Genomic DNA, 15,387 nt, shown 5'->3' with positions numbered 1-15,387 from the left:
GTTGTGGCACTGACAACTATTGCTGCCAAGCTTCCCCAGGAAACAAATATACATTTATGCTTGATCATGGAACAGGCTACTGGTCCCTTGGTTGGATCATCAGCCAGATACAAAGAAAAAAAGATGGTTAAGCAGCCTTTGCCACTACAGCATGCTGGTAATTCACTACAGCCACAGGTGGATGATTCTGCTGTGACTGAAACTGGTTCCTCAGACCACTCATCTTTTTTCTTCAGATCCCAGTGGTATTGTCCATATAGCCACCATGGACCAAGGGTTAGACACATCCTCTGCAGCTGTTGGGATCCTCTTAGTGGGCAAGTGATAGCCACTCTTGTTGGGAATGAGAGAAGTGGCAGTGAGTGTGCCTCTGATTAGCCAGAATGCTGTGCCCATACATTGGAAAACTGTTGCTGGCAATACTGGGTCTGTTTTTCCTAATTTTCCTGTCAAAAATAGACTGTAAACTAACCAGTTAGCTTCTGCTGTATCACTTATTCTGACAGGAGTAATTGTTTGGGCTTGGGCAGGGTCTTATGAAGGCTTATGACCCAGCTTGTAAAGTGGTTTCTTGTAAAAGAAAAAAAAGGATTCCTCTTTCCCTGAAGAGGCTCTGGATTTGGAATCTGTAGGGGAGTGTGAAATGGCAAATGCAATGTCTTGTCCTAAGGTTTCTGATTTAGATTCTGAGGCTGAGGGGAGTATCATATCTGATTCTCCCTGTGAGGGATTTTCTTTCTTTGAGACTTATTTCAGAATGAACCATTGTTTTTATTGGCAGAGTACTGATGTTTCACAGTCCTTTAGAAAATATTATGATTTGCTACAACTGGAATTTCCCAAACCTCCATCCATCCACCCACTGCTGTTAGCACTGGAGCATGCATTTGTTACAACCTGTAGTTTTCCCTCACAGCCAACCTGCTGCCCGTAAGAAAGCAGATAGAATGTACAAGGTTCTTCAGTGTTTCAGGTTTTTATATACAAGTCCCTGACCTGACCCAGCAGCTAATGCTTTAGTAAATACAGCTGCTGCCAAGCATTTTATCTTATTTATGAAAGTACAATGAATGTTTTGGCATCAGTTTCCTCTTGTAAAGAAGAATCTGTATTGTGTAATTTAGTCTTTTTTTTATTTTTCAAGTCACTGCTCAGTGTTTAAAATTTGCTTATGACTCTGTAGATGCTACTTTTAGGGCCGCTACCACCAGTACTGATTTAAGGAGGTTTGCCTTAGCATTTTCAAGACTTTCATCATTTTATCTTATTTTTAAAGCCAACTTACTTAAAAAACACTTGTTTATAGCTTAAGTCAATGGCATTAATCTAAACAGTCACCCTTGTAAAAATAAAATATCTTAATTCTACTTAATTAACCTATTTAGAGAGAGAGGTTATGATGAACATATGATGCTAGACACAGGGAACTATATTAGTAAAGAGTGTGGACTTAAATATCCACCCCTATTAGGCAGTTATTGTTTAGAGGGAATTGGAATTTCAAATAAGGAAGTTAGGGACAATAAAGATGAAGTGTCATTTAAACAAGCATGTATAGTGCAATATGGACCATATTCCAGCCAAGTAAAAGAAATCTTAAGTAAGAATTGGCAAATATTCTTAATGGATGAAGAAACACACACAATTTTCGGGCCTAAACCACATTTTGTTTATAAGATGGGTAAGAATTTGAAATATTTATTTAAAAATAACCCTATAAGCGAATTCAATAGTATGAAGCATACCAGCAAATGTGGGGCTTGTGGTCAATGTAGACACATATGTACAGATAATACTATAGTTTTAGAGAATTATAATAAAACCAAAATTAGACCAGTTCAAGGTAATTGTCTTACCAGTATGATTATATATATTGCTAAATGTAACATATGCCCAGCTTATTATATTGGTAGGACTGAAAGACAATTTAGGAAAAGAATTTATTCTCACTTATATAGTATAAAAACCAAAGATGGAAGAAATGCTTTATTTAAACACATCAACGCTGTAGGTATAGAACATACTTTCAAATTTGCCATCTTAGAGAAAATAAAACCCAACCGAGGGGGTAATATAAAGAATTGGTTGGCTTTCAAAGAATATTGGTGGCAAATCCTTACAGATGCTATGACTTGGCCTGGAATCAATGATTACATCACAGTTAAACCACTTTTGATGGTTAAGAATTAATGTCTATACAGTCTTAATAATAATTTCTATTATGGTGGTACTAAGAAATTTATTGTAGAATTATTATTAGTTATGACATTCCAGTTCTTATGATTTTATTCCTATAATTATGTATATATTAGGACTGTGGTTATTTCTTATTAGATAACTTACTATATATAAAAATTTATAATATTTTGATACAATATGGAGATTGAGGTAAAATATTATGAGTATTATACTAAGTCATATATATTTTTATAGAAACATTTGTATGTGATTTTTTTTATTTTTAAAAAAAGTATATAAGAAACCATTTTTTATTAATATGGTAAAGCTTTTAAGGGACTGCATTTCATATATTTTTTATGACAAATTAATTAGAAAACACTGTTGCTTTAATTAGTTAAGAATTTTGGCGCCAATTGATGTATTTAAACAGTGAATGTTGAATATTTGAATGTTCTGAGGAAGCTCGTGTGCAACGAGTGAAAGCGCTCAACGTTTTTGTATAAGAATAAATGCTACATTTTTTCTACAGTCCTGGATTACTTTTGTTACTTTAAAGTGACTTTTTATTTCAACTAGCAGACTGAAGTTCGCTCTACTAATTGTTGGATATTTATCTGCTTCTACTAGCATTGGGTACAGTTCCATTCACATACGAGCGTTTTCAGTGTTTAGATCTTACTGTTTCTACATTATCGTGAGTACCTATCGCTGTGTTCAGATGTCGACCATAGATAACGTTCGTAGCCCTGGCAGTAACTCACCAGTTACAAGCAGCAGCGAAATAGCGGATATCCGGGCAGAGGTATCAGCGTTGCGAGGTGAGATAACAAAGCTGATGGAACTGTTTTTGTCTAGAGAGGCGTTGTTCTATCGTGAACCGGCTGGGAATCCAGAGGATCACAACAACCTTTCTGAAGTAAACGGTGCTCGTATGGGGACTAACTCTAAAGCGCACCTTAATAGTATGGATATTCTGTCTTCATCGTCGCCAGGTCTACCGAATGGTCAGATTTGTCGTACGCAAGGAAGGGAGATGATTGATTTATCGGAGAATGCAGGCAAGTGTGACATTAATGTAACTGCACTGGATGATTTTACATTTGATTTTTCATTTGGGCGTTTAACGGAGGAAGCCAAACGGACAGGCACACGCCCTAAATCTAGTCAGTTAACCAAAACAAAAACTTATGGTCAAATTGCCGCAAAAAATAGTAGCGGAACTAGCACTAGACATATACCTTTAAATCAAGGAGTCAGTGACTCAGTTAATAAACCGACAAATAACAATCATAAACTAAAAGACTTTGTAGATAATGACTGTAATTTTGACTTTGCTAATGATGCGCCTACTCATTACAAAGGCCTGAATAAAAATGGGACATTGAAGGAAATGATATTTTCGTTTGGAAAAATGTTGAATACTATTAATGCGATCAAACTGGACAATGCTTATTTAAATCAGTGTTTATGTTTGAAGATAGTGCCCATGGGCTTAAGATTTTTTAAAGTTCCTATGGGTGTGGAACTTACACACAGAACTGTCACAGAATTTAATACATTGTTTGATTCATTTGGTTCACAATATATGAAGGCACTTATAAAACTAAATGATGAGAAATTGTGCAAATGTATTAATGACATAGAGCATTTGAACCAAATTATTATACATGATTCTACATTCTCTGAATGGAATAACTTGTATTCTAAACAATTTGATATAGCTCATGATAGAGCACAAAAGGCTTTTGACAAGAAAAACAAAAAATTGAGTAGAGACAAAGCACAGTATGAATCACATGAAGCTTATAAATGGAATATCAAAGGTGAAACACACTATAGGAGAAGAACAGACTATGAACAGTTTAATGAAGGAGATAGTTATTATAGGAATGTCAATACTACACAGGAAAATATTCCACATAGAGGTCATTACAGGAAGGATGGGGATTTTTTTCAGGTACAAAGGAAAGCACATTCAGCAAAATGGAATCAAGGGGGGAGGTGGAAGAAAAAATATTAACTAAATCTGTGAAGAACACACGATATACCTCAACAAGTCCTGGTTGTAATACTGCCAGTGTAGTTACCATACAGGATATTCAACAGGATGGAGCGGTATACACATTTAATAATTTCAAGATCTTTAACTATAGTAACATCAAGTTGGACACAGTGCATTTTTCCCTTCTTTCCAAAGGGTTAAAATTTATACCTATGAGTTCATTTAATGTCGTAGACAGCATAAGTGAATTGAAATTATTCTCAAGAAAGTTAAATTTAGCTATGCAGTTCAAGCAAAAAAATGATTCTCTTGAACAGTCTAAGTTATTTAAGACTAAAAGTAGTTTTATACCTATCAGTCACACATATGTAACTAACTATGAGAAAAAGTCAACAAGAGATTTGTACACCCTACATAGGAAAGTTAATAGAATTAACACACATAAGAATTTAACATATGAAGAGAATGCCTTGTTGAGAGAACTTAGAAGTGATAGAACTATTAGAATTATGAAACCGGACAAGGGTGGGGGGATGGTAATATATGATGCATTGTGTTACAGCAGCATCATACACGACATCCTTTATAATTCTGGAAATTATGAGGCTATTTCTTTAAATGAAGTAAACCAAGCCTACAGAAGAATTGACATGTTTTTGGAAGACTATTTGTTAGAGAATCGAATCAATGAAGAAATGTATAATTACATGTCAGTAGCAGATCCAGTTATGGCTACTATAGTAGGCATTCCGAAAACTCATAAAGATACAAAAAACCCCCCTTTTCGTCCTATAATTTCAGGAAGTAAGTCCAAAACCTTTCGGATAGGAGAAGTGATTGACAAATTACTAAAACCAATGTATTCTCAGATTAAACATCTGACAAAAGACTCATGGGAATTTTGAAAAACTACCCTGTTAACATAGATAAACAGAACCTACTATTTACATCAGTAGATGTAGTGGATCTTTTCTCATGTATCCCTTTAGAAGAAGGGTTACAAGCCCTGACTAATAGTTTGAGGAAACATTCAGGAATGTCTTGGGACAGAATATCCTTATTAGTGGAACTCACAAGCATTGTATTAGAAAATAACTTTATATACTATGAAGGGGAAATGTTCAGGCAGACCAAGGGAGTAGCTATGGGGGCAGCTTGTGCCCCCATATATGCTAACTTGGTCTTACTGGACTGGGAAGAGAATGTCATTTTTGACAGTTCATTCTTTGCCAATGTACAGTATTATTCGCGATTCTTGGACGACATGTATATTTTGTGGCAAGGTGATATTCAGACATTTGAAGATTTCACAAATTACTTAAATTTGTCCAGTGAATATTTGAAATTTACTAATGAGAGCAGTACATTGGGGGTGGCTTACTTAGACACCTTTGTATATTTAGAAGATAGTCAGTTTAAATCAAAAATCAATAGGAAAACTACTTTTTCCAATTCTTATTTAGATTACAGTAGTAATCATCCCCATAAGTTAAAACACAATATCTATAAGGGGCAAGTTATAAGAGCAATGAGAATGACATCTGATGGAAAGGAAAGAGAAGCAGAATTGGCATTCATAATGAACCTATTTAGAGAGAGAGGTTATGATGAACATATGATGCTAGACACAGGGAACTATATTAGTAAAGAGTGTGGACTTAAATATCCACCCCTATTAGGCAGTTATTGTTTAGAGGGAATTGGAATTTCAAATAAGGAAGTTAAGGACAATAAAGATGAAGTGTCATTTAAACAAGCATGTATAGTGCAATATGGACCATATTCCAGCCAAGTAAAAGAAATCTTAAGTAAGAATTGGCAAATATTCTTAATGGATGAAGAAACACACACAATTTTGGGGCCTAAACCACATTTTGTTTATAAGATGGGTAAGAATTTGAAATATTTATTTGAAAATAACCCTATAAGCGAATTCAATAGTATGAAGCATACCAGCAAATGTGGGGCTTGTGGTCAATGTAGACACATATGTACAGATAATACTATAGTTTTAGAGAATTATAATAAAACCAAAATTAGACCAGTTCAAGGTAATTGTCTTACCAGTATGATTATATATATTGCTAAATGTAACATATGCCCAGCTTATTATATTGGTAGGACTGAAAGACAATTTAGGAAAAGAATTTATTCTCACTTATATAGTATAAAAACCAAAGATGGAAGAAATGCTTTATTTAAACACATCAACGCTGTAGGTATAGAACATACTTTCAAATTTGCCATCTTAGAGAAAATAAAACCCAACCCGAGAGGGGGTAATATAAAGAATTGGTTGGCTTTCAAAGAATATTGGTGGCAAATCCTTACAGATGCTATGACTTGGCCTGGAATCAATGATTACATCACAGTTAAACCACTTTTGATGGTTAAGAATTAATGTCTATACAGTCTTAATAATAATTTCTATTATGGTGGTACTAAGAAATTTATTGTAGAATTATTATTAGTTATGACATTCCAGTTCTTATGATTTTATTCCTATAATTATGTATATATTAGGACTGTGGTTATTTCTTATTAGATAACTTACTATATATAAAAATTTATAATATTTTGACACAATATGGAGATTGAGGTAAAATATTATGAGTATTATTATACTAAGTCATATATATTTTTATAGAAACATTTGTATGTGATTTTCTTTATTTTTAAAAAAAGTATATAAGAAACCATTTTTTATTAATATGGTAAAGCTTTTAAGGGACTGTATTTCATATATTTTTTTATGACAAATTAATTAGAAAACACTGTTGCTTTAATTAGTTAAGAATTTTGGCGCCAATTGATGTATTTAAACAGTGAATGTTGAATATTTGAATGTTCTGAGGAAGCTCGTGTGCAACGAGTGAAAGCGCTCAACGTTTTTGTATAAGAATAAATGCTACATTTTTTCTACAGTCCTGGATTACTTTTGTTACTCTAAAGTGATTTTTTATTTCAACTAGCAGACTGAAGTTCGCTCTACTTATTGTTGGATATTTATCTGCTTCTACTAGCATTGGGTACAGTTCCATTCACATACGAGCGTTTTCAGTGTTTAGATCTTATTAATTCTACTTATAATATAATCAGTGCACTTTCACACACATACACCCACCAACCCAAGAACACAGCATATTAACAGCTGTCCAGGGTTTCTTTTGCTGTTATACTATAAAGCCTGCATTTCTTATAACTACTTTAATAGCTTTAACACATACAACAATCACCATAAAGAAGCCTCCACATTTACACCTAAGTACACACTGCACAAAACTGCTTCACTATGTATAACATGCAATTTATATCATGAAATGTTTTATACAAATAATAATAAGAACAACAACTGCTTTACTTACAGCTACATTTTCCCTGTTTAGTGTCCTTCTAAAGATTAATAACAAAGTGGGGTATATGCTTTACAGTCTATCCACAAGTTTAACAAAGTCAACAAATTCCAGTGTTTTTCAACCACTTTTTCTTGCAAAGCCATGTTTTGCAAATATGATCAATGCTCTATAGTCTCCCATGTATTCACTAATTTCAGTTGTGCTGGTCTTCTTCCTGTTCATCTGTATCTCCCATCAGCAGATTCTGGTTTCATGTTCAGGGTGCTCATGATTCTTCTGTCAAATCCTGTATTTTTTTTTTCTGTCTGTCAAACATTTTCTTTTGGAACATTGGAAATGGTTTTACTGGCAAAGTCCCTCTATGTAATTTACTGTCAGAGAAGTAGCAGCTTGTTTTTCTGTACATACTTTTACAAAGTATTACAAACTGGATTCCTTTTCCACAACCAAAACAGGCTTTGGTAGGATCATTGTTCAGGGGGTCCTGGATTTTTAAGCTTTTTCTTCAAAAGCTATGGTAATGTACCCATATGATGGACCATCAAAATATATATTAAGGGCTCAGGCCACTAAAGCTTCTGTGATAAGCAAACTTGGGGTCACATTTTCTACTTTGTGAAAGAAGATGCTTCTGGAGCAGCATGATCTGGCATTGCCTGATAGGAATACTACTGGCCATGAACCTATAATTTTGTCATGAGCACCAGCACAAAATTCCTAGATTTCCCATTCTGAGGACCTCTCTTGTTTGGTTGATTTAATAAATATGTTAAAAAAAAGAGTCAGGAAAAAATGTTGTCAGCTCAGTCAGACAAAACTTACAGTATCCTCCAACTTCTTATCCAACTTTTTTGTAAATTTGCAGTTGAACAATGTCTAATAAACTAGTTATTAACCCCCCTAAAAACATTATGCTCTTCACAACAAAACTAAGATTAACATCAGTATCACAATTCTCACTTGATGACTCCAGTAAAAATAGAATTACTAAAGTTACACAGAAGTTATCTGAAACTTACCCTAGACTCAGGCCTAAACTTTATACTCATGCCAATAAAATTTCCAGTAAAATACACTCACAACTTAAACTTTCTTATTGTAGCTCCCATCTACTGATACTAGAGAGGGACATTCACTTGGAACAAAAATAGATATACCCAGTATTTCCAGATGCAGCTCTCTGCACCAAGTCCAATTTTCCTTAAGAGCACACAGGGAACACACTTAGTCTGGTGGCTGTGTTTCCCTCTCTCTCTCTCTCTCTCCAGGACCCAGGTAAGACTCCCCACTGGCACAGCTGAAGAGTTGAGTCCTCAGCTGAGTGTTCTAAGCCTATTTCACTTGTCTCTATCAAATAATGTCCTTTAGCTGACACATCTACATTTTTGTCCCTTGTTTTTTTTTTCTTTTACTGCAGCATTAGACTTTATCTTTACATGCTACAGTAAACTGTTCTTTTAGCAGTTTTATGGACCTAAGTATTTTCAAAAATAAATAAAAAATATATGTTTTAGGTACAAATGCCACCTATACATGCCTGTGCATGCTTACAACTTCTATACTGCAACTACTTTTATACTTGTGTAAATACTTGTTGACATATATTATGTTTACTTGAACTTGCAAATAATGTATGATGTATAATTGTAACTGTAACTGGTGTTCCTTGTATACTCTGTATATATATTTGTTTATATGATATGACACCATGTATTGTAACCATTGTAACCATTCTTGGAGCTTTTCTCCCTGGGCCTCCACTGAAAATGGGTTTCTGACCCAGTGGACTTTCCTGGTTACCAAATGTCAATAAATAAATAAATAAATTAATAAACAATAAATAAAGTCTTCCACCACCTTCTGTGTGAAACCAGTGCTCTGTGTCCCTGCTCCAAGTAACTGATACACACACACACAGTCTTTGAGATTTGATTTTCAGACACACACACACACACACACACACACACAAAAGGCTGGCACAAACAGCTATGCCCATCTGCCCAGGCTATAAGGTAGGTACTGCCACCAGAACACTCCAAAGTCAGCTACTCTAGGGCGTCTTACAAGGGTACCCAATTATACTGAGTAAAATTAATACTAATACAAATGGTAGTGTTTGACCAATGCAACAAGGCTTTCAGGAGTGGCCACAGTGTCACCAAATAAATATAAGTACTCAAAGGTTAAAATATTCTGTAAAAGACCAGTAACAATGAAAAGTGTAAATATATTTAATAATAAATAATAAGAGAACAAGAAAATACTAAATGTCTATTTACAATAAACAACAAGTTTCAGTCACAGGAAATATTAAAAATAATACAGATGGAAAGGTTCACAGAGATACAGAAAACAATACTTAACTAATCTCACTGTATTTTCTTAACTCATCTAAAGAATTACTATTCCATGGTTACCTGCTAAAGCAAGGCAAGATGAAGTGGGTGAGGGGTCCTTTTTTGTCAGGTTTCACAAACAGACTGCCCTGAGACATCTGTCTCATCTAGTATTAAAACATAATTTCAGTGCTGGATTACAGAATAACATCACACACATCTGGTCATCTGACTTCTGGTTCCCACCCTTTCCCTTTACTAGCAACTGAACTAGAATCTAGCACATATGTGTCAATAATACACACACATTGAGCTTTGCTGAGATGTGTTGTAGCATCTGGAAGCTATAAAACCATTTCAAAACTTCCACCCTTCCAGGGTAGCAATTAGTTCACCCCCAAGGACAATACAGTAGGATTCCTAGTCCTGGTTTTCACAGACATGTTGTCTCTGCCTGCAATCAGAACTGTAAGATACAATATTTATAGCCTAAACAGGTTATTTAATTTTAGACTATTTTTTTTTAAGTTAGCTGGACTGAGATTAACTTCTTCTCTTCCAGTATCTTCTGTTAAAATATATTCATTTCAACAGTTACAACCCTGTCTGACATACAGGTGTATTTCTTTTCTGTCCAGCAGGACCCACTCTTGGTACATTTTTAACACAAGCAGCTTTGCAAATATATTTTCAAGACAAGCATCTGTACAAATTAGTTTGATATACAAATAACATATACTTCTTTACAAAACTCCAGCTAGCTATGCTGGCATATGTTACCCATCCACTGCCCTACTTCTCCTGGTATAGCTAGCAGTACCTCACATCATCACAGCAGTCATCACCAGAAACATGCTACCACCTAAAACTGAGAATAGCTTGCCAGTATTATGCTATCACTCAGCTTACAATACTCACAAGTTCCAAATTATTGAAACTCCTATCTGACTCCAGAAAGCTTCATTGTTACATACTTAAGACCATCATTTGGTTGCCTATAACTCTCAGAGCTACCTTTTCACCAGTACTCTTTTATTTAAAATAAACAAACAAGGTTATTGCCCCAATGAAGAGAATATTAGCAATGCGAGAGCAACATATTAAGAAACAACAGTGGTGAAAGATTTCTTAGTTCGACCCCTTTTCAAGAAAACCATGAGAGAAAGAGCCACCTCCAGATTAGATCCTGCAATATGTAAGAAACTTCTGAATAATATAAGAAACCATCAGACTTTATCAGCACTCAAAACTGCACTTACAGTTCGCTTCATGTGGAAGCCATGTGTACCTTTTTTCATGACTCTGGACAATAAAATAATCCCACATCCCACTAGCTTCATTTGAAATACATAATACCATCCATTACTGTAGAATTGAGATCATATAAGTGATGTAAATAACCAAAATATGTAAATAATGTAGTTGCCATTTTCCGTGTCTGACGCTGCATTTAAAACATTACAGTCTCCTGTGCTATAACATAGTAACCCTCACTGCCATAATCAAACTTTAGTAATTGCTGTATGTTCTCTACTCTGTGAAGCCCAGGTCATGACTGAAAAGGACCAGTAGACAATTTCACTAACCTGCTTAAATGACAAAATAAAAATGGCGTATTTGATGCTTGTGCTCATTGCTTATGTGTGAGTGCATTTAAGGCAGGGTGTGCCTTTGGTACTGTTTGATCAGCTTATGTGTGACTGCTTTTAAGGCTGGGCATGCCTTCATTAATGTTTGACCAGAATATGTGTGAGTGCATTTAAGGCAGAGTGTCTTCAGAAATCTTTGAGCAGCTTATGTATGAGTGCATTTAAGGCAGGGTGTGCCTTCAGTAATGTTCAAGCAGCTTATGTGTGAATACATTTAAGGCAGGGCGTGCCTTCAGTACTGTTTGAGCAGCTTATGTGTGAGTGCATTTAAGGCAGGGTGTGCCTTCAGTAATGTTTAAGCAGCTTATGTATGAGTGCATTTAAGGCAGGGTGTGCCTTCAGTAATGTTCAAGAAGCTTATGTGTGAATACATTTAAGGCAGGGCATGCCTTCAGTACTGTTTGAGCAGCTTATGTGTGAGTGCATTTGAGGCAGGGTGTGCCTTCAGTAATGTTTGAGCAGCTTATGTGTGAGTGCATTTAAGGCAGGGAGTGCCTTTGGAAATCTTCGAGCAGCTTATGTGTGAGTGCATTTATGGCAGGCCTTGGCTTCAGTAAAGTTTGAGCAGCTTATGTGTGAGTGCATTTAAGGCAAGTGCATTTAAGGTAGGGTGTGCCTTCGGTAATGTTTGAGCAGCTTATGTGTGAGTGCATTTAAGGCGGGTAGTGCCTTCAGTAATGTTTGAGAAACAAGTAAATGGCACCCGCAAATTCTTAATTTTTTAAATTATTTTACTGTAGTGTGAATACAGTTAGTTCAGACCCAAAAATGCCTAAACCATACTTGAAAGACTTAAAAGTTTTTCTTTCTGTAGCCTATTAGCCTGTTTTTATTGTAGTTCATTCACAGTATGACATGTGCCCTGCCCTTGTTTGTGTACTCCCAGCACTGCAGGGAATTAACCATACATCTTAAGACAGATTTGCAGTAATGCTGTGTACAGACATGTGACCACTAATTTACCTTCCACCACTGGCATCATGTGGACAGACAAACATTTTAGAAAACAGTTGCAAAGGGTTGTCATTTGGCTTTACCCTTTTACAGAAGCTTAAGACTGAGTTAACAAGGCAGTGCTATGCTGTACTGCTGGATCATTTTCTGAGATTATCAAAGGAAAACAGTGCTGTGCTTTAGCAACAATCACAAAACAAAGTACATTCTCATAAGCTAATAACATAACAATCATTTCACCATTGTTCATGGTATATGAAGGCACTTTTAGATCCAATGCCTGTTTCTTTATCTGTGCACTTTGCACACAACAGTTAGAAAATACTCAGATGTACAAAGCAGCAGTGCATGTTTGTATGTACATGTTTCATTACTGTGCAAGGGAACCGGTATTACTAAAATAAAAACAGGGGGGTTATGCAGAAAAAACACTTATTTTTTGTCTGAATGAGTGTTCTTCAGCTTAGCTTCATACTACAGAATATATTCTATATATTTTATTCATTCTCTTCGACAAAAAAGACGAGGAGAATTGGCTAAAATCTCATCTTGTATTCAGGCTTTGCAGAAACTTGTTTAAATAGCTTCAGGCACACACGAAGGAACAGATAAAGGGAGGAAGCAAGAAAGCAGAACTGAATTGCCTATATAAAATTAGAAGCACAATAAAGGGAAACCGGTAGACTAAATAAAATATTTTACTGCACTTTTCTCTTATCCACTTTTGAATTAAGTATTCTGAATTAAGACTTGAACTGCATTCCTAGTTTATTTAGTTGCAGTTTTGCTACATATAATAATCAGAATGAAAGAGAATTTAATTGTTTTTCTATCTAAGACAGTCTCCTTACAGAAAGGTGTCAGGACTGGCATTCATTGGTGAGGGTGGCATTTTGGGATAGAAGCATGTGTACTACAGACAAGATGGTAATTAAATAGAATGTAAAAGATCCTTGCCTTTGAGAGAGAAAGTAATTATTTCAGCTGTTCGGCACAGATGGTGGTGCGACAAGTTTTTTTTTTTTTATCCAGCAAAATGAACTTGAAGTCAGAAAAATAAGAAAAAATGCATTCTATGATAAACATGCAGAATGCTGTCAGAATATAGTTTATCCAGCTTTATCTTTTCCATCTTAATACTGCAGTACACAGGCAGATAGTTAAACTTTCACTCCAAGAAACTACTGAAAACTGAAAATGGCTTATCCAAGTTTTAGTCACATAACTAAAATGCACAATCTCTATAGGTTGACACATTGGCTCAGAAGCTAGTGATGCTACTCTTCAGCTCCAGGGTCTGTGGTTCAGTTCTGGTTCCTGGATGCTAGCTAGATAAGTCAGTTGAAAGTTACCCTGTGGATCTTCATCCTTTTATATCCCACAGATATGCTGCCTATGTGCATTTGTTACTTTAATAATACATTGTTTCTAAGTTTATATTATGGAGCTTTCCTTTCTGGAAATGAATCTTTGATGGAGCAAGACTAATCTGTTAAGTGAAAGTAAAATGTGTATCTTACATGTTAATTATGTCAGAATCCTAACAATATCTTGGAACAATTCTAGTGCCAATGCCATTAAAGATTTTTTTTTCTTTGTTTTATATTTCTTTGCCCCACCTACTGATTTCCATCAGCCATATCTCAGTACCATCAGCTTGATTTTTATATTCCAAGACAAAAGAGGTAGATGTATTCTGGGATGGTACCATACTGGGAGGATTTTTGATGACCTTTCTCTTAGCTCCATACCATATGTGTCCCATCCAAGATGCTGGTTTGCAAAGGTATGTATTCCCCACTCCTACAACCTCAGATGTTCGTTTGGCCCACATTTGCATTTGCTGTACTTTTTCTAGGTTTCATGGTCTTCACCGATTTGTTTTTCTTTTTAAGCACACTTTTCAAACATAGCTGTCAACAGTCAAGTCACAAAATAGAAGGACTATTTTCCACATAGTATTCCTCCACATAATTTACACTTATTTGAAGCTGGGAGTTTAGATTAAAAAAAACGCAAGGTAAAGACCAATTCACCTATGCCTTACTGGTATATCAAAAAAGAAATTTAAAAAACAGCTTAATGTGCAGAAACTTTTAAAAATGTGTTTACTGCCATCCCATCCTCAACAAACTCAAGAAGTTAGGTACAAACCCATATGCCACCCAGTGGATAGCCAACTCGCTCACAGATTGGACTCAGGAAGTTAGAATTGGGGAGTCCACCTCTGCAAAGAGGCCAGTTACAAGTGAAGTCCCTCAAGGATCAGGCCTTGGACCACTCCTTTTTGGGATTTACTTCTCAGAAGTCAAGGCCAATGTCAGTGGTCTCTGACTGACAAAATTTGCAGATGATTGCAAATTAGGAGCTGTCATTGAATCTCACACCAACACAAATGTTCTCCAGAAGGGGCTGACACAGACAAACAATTGGTGTCAGAGTCACGGACTAAAACTGAATGCCGAGTTGACCCAGTAGTCAGGAACTTAGGGACACACATAGATAGTAAGCACACATAGATAGTAATCTAGCCTTTGATCATCACGTGTCTACAGTGGTGAGGAAATCATTCTATGCTGCACAACTTATAAACAAAGGTATAGCATCTAAGTCCAAGGAAGTCATTGTTTTACTGTATTCAGCATTCATCAGACCTATCATTGAGTACAATGCTCCCTTTGGTATGTACCTAACCAGGCATATCCAACAACTGGAACATCCAAAGAGCTTCCTCACTAAAAGAATACAGGGCACAAGTAATATCTCCTATGCAGACCACCTTAAGGCCCTATCCCTATATTCTGTCTCTTATAGGCTTTTGAGGGGAGATCTATGCCTGACATACAGGGCATTGTCAGACCACACTCAGATGGACCTTCTGCATATCCACAAAACAAACAGCACCAGAA

This window comes from Protopterus annectens, chromosome 3.part1, assembly GCF_019279795.1.
Source record: "Protopterus annectens isolate FY-2018-M chromosome 3.part1, PAN1.0, whole genome shotgun sequence".
NCBI classification, from domain to species: domain Eukaryota; kingdom Metazoa; phylum Chordata; order Ceratodontiformes; family Protopteridae; genus Protopterus; species Protopterus annectens.
Note: the sequence above shows the minus strand (reverse complement) of the source record.